Raw genomic sequence first — 2,785 nt, forward strand, 5'->3', positions numbered from 1 at the left:
TGGCCGCAGGGCCTGCTATTTTTTTTTTTTGGGCCGAGTCTTTACTTTGGGCCTGGTTTTTTTCTCTTTTGTCTCTTTTTTTTTTTCTGGGCTAGGTTTTCTTTTGGGCCGGGTCACTTCTCCTTTTTCTTTGTTTTTTTTTATTTCTTTTCTTTTCTTCCTCCTCCTTTCCTTCTGGTTTGCAGACAATTCCAGTTGCTATGGTGGACTGACGCGGGGATGGGCTCTGCAAGGCTGGCCTGAACGTGGTGTTGTGCTGCAGGCGAATCGAGGCTGCAGGAAATCTGGTTCGAGGTCGAGATCGGTGGATGGCGCTCGGTTTGTGAGGCTTCGTGGCCGGGAGGATGAGCGGGGCTGCGCTGCGCAGTTGCGGGGACGCTGGGCGGTGAAGGGAAGAAGGATTTGACGGGTTGAGGCCGGCTGGAATGATGGATCTGTCGGTGTTGCAGGCGCGGGGGTGGTCTGGGCAGTGAGGCCGATCTGGGCTCGGTGGTGGGGTTAGGCAGCGAGGCTGTGGGTGCGTTGGGTTTGCAGGGGCCGCGCTGGAGGCCCGTGTGCTGGGCTAGGCACTGTGGTGCTTGGCCGGGTGCTCAGTTGGAGAGGCAAAGGTGAGGCCGGCCTAGGGAGAATTTTTTTTTTTTTTTGTCTTGACTATTGGCTCTGAGCGTGCTGATAACGTGTTAAAGTAAAAATGGATTGGAAAAATGGTCTACTCATTTCATTTCATAGCCCCTTTATATAGGGAGAGAATTACAATGGAAAGAACAATTACAATGATGACATTAAACGCTAATTAATCCGTAATTGTGCTTATTGATGGTAATTGCTAATTGCTTGATTCCCTCTCCGTCAATCACTTTGACGAAGGCACATAATGTATTTTTCCTTTAACAACTATGCATATGTAAAACAGATTTTTTGTTTTAAATTTTCTTTTTGTAATATTTATGTCTCGATAATTATTGAAGTGAGAGAAATATGAGGAGTTTTCTGCAGATGAGGGTAGTGGGAAGTTATCCATGTACAAAATGGGTTAGTGGGCTAGATTTTGATTTCTTGGTGAATAGGAGTGGGGGCAGTCTTATCTAAATTCAGAGAAATGCCTCAGTCAGGTTCCTTAATTTCTTCCTTTTCTTTTGAGTTCCTTAGCGTGCATGCATCTATCTATTTGATTCCCACAAAAAAACAAAAAAAAAAAGGAGCAAAACAATTAAGGAATGGGAAATTCAAGTTGAATTCTTTTTCATCATAATGTATGAAATTGTAGTCTTGGTGTTTGGTAGCCAAATAGGGTGTTACCCAAGTCTCAAGTCTCTAGATACTACCCGCAGCCTCAACATAAAGCTGACCTCCTTTTTTTACTGTGCTTATGAACAGTTCCTCTTCGTATGAATAGGGCCTTTACGATTTTGCCCTTTCCTTCTGTTTCTGGTCTCTTCCACCGATGTCTCCGGTTTTGTTTTGGGTTTTGTAATTAAGCGATCCTCTTAAGCCCCTCCCCTCCTCTAAATCAATAAATTGGAAAACCTGCATGCTCTCATCCTCAATTGCTAAATCAAGTTCCATTGATTGCGAAGAGGAAAGACAGCGCGGGTAAGCTGCAAGGCGATGCAAAAACCGAAAGCAGTTCTCTTTAGTTCCTCCCATTCAGAACCTTACTATAGATTCGACATTGAAAGATCTTTGCTTGATCCCGAAGGACTGTGAGAAAGGAAGACATCTAATAGATGCAAAATATCAAGTTCAATTGAAAGGTCTTACTATGGATGAACACTTCTCATAAGAACAGTACCCAAGTTCATAAGAACTGTTCATCCATTTGGCTTCTCAAATTAACAGCTTTTTCATCATTGGGTACGTTTGATCCAAAGTTCATTACTTTCATTTGTGTTATCATCTGCAGACCATTATCATCAAATTGTTTCTTCAACATTTGCTCAATCGGGTTGTGTGAATCTATTTGTGGGTATTGGTAATTTTTTTCCTGGAGTTTTGGGTTTGCTGTAATTGCATGGTTTTTGGGATCATCTGAATGATGTTTGATTGTTTGAACTTAATGTATAAGCTTAAATCATTGGTTTTGATTTTGTTTGTTTTATTTGTTTAGGTGCTGCATATTAATCGGTTTCTGAAGCAACGATGTGGATGACGAGGTAAATTTCGTGTCTTCTTTTGTTTTGGTGGAGTGTGGGATTTAGTTTGAATGTGATTTCAATTTGGTGTTGGGTTATATGGGTTCTTGTTTTTGATTGGTTTAGTCTCATCAAATACGTTCTGAATTTAGTTTGTAGGTTGAGAATTTGAGTTAAACTATCTATGGAATTTAATTCAACACGCAATTCATCTTTTTTATTCCATTTTGTCTAATTCAGCAAGCATGAAAAGTGTCCTGAACTTTACCCATTTGGTGTTTCGATTCTTGGTCTTTGATTGCCTTCAGTGCTGTTGTTTGTCTGCTATTAGCAATAATATTTTTTGCTTTAGAAATTTGCTTATTCATTCAAATTTTTTTATTTTAATACTATGTACCTCATGTTATGATTGAATGGAATTTGATGTATAGGAAACAAAGAGGAAAGAAGCAGCCAACATGGAGGATCACAAGTAATTATGACAAACAACTTTAATTATGACAGCAAACTTGGAGAAGGAGGATTTGAAAGTGTCTACTGGGGTCAGCTTTGGGATGGATCACAAGTCATTATCAATACTTTTAGTTTCGTTTTTTAATTTCAATCTGAATCCTCCTGGTTACTCAGTTAATCTTAACAGTATATTTGAATGA

At 40.0% G+C, this 2,785-nt stretch overlaps 1 long non-coding RNA gene across 1 annotated transcript; it reads left to right on the forward strand.

The window, feature by feature from the left end:
- Positions 1 to 1,309: 1,309 nt before the first annotated feature.
- On the forward strand, positions 1,310 to 2,785 carry LOC121050901. The gene is made up of 3 exons (XR_005804304.1): positions 1,310 to 1,854; positions 2,108 to 2,153; positions 2,564 to 2,785. It is a non-coding gene; the product is annotated as an uncharacterized LOC121050901 (long non-coding RNA).

This window comes from Rosa chinensis, unplaced genomic scaffold (genome assembly GCF_002994745.2).
Source record: "Rosa chinensis cultivar Old Blush unplaced genomic scaffold, RchiOBHm-V2 RchiOBHmChr0c32, whole genome shotgun sequence".
Lineage (NCBI taxonomy): Eukaryota > Viridiplantae > Streptophyta > Magnoliopsida > Rosales > Rosaceae > Rosa > Rosa chinensis.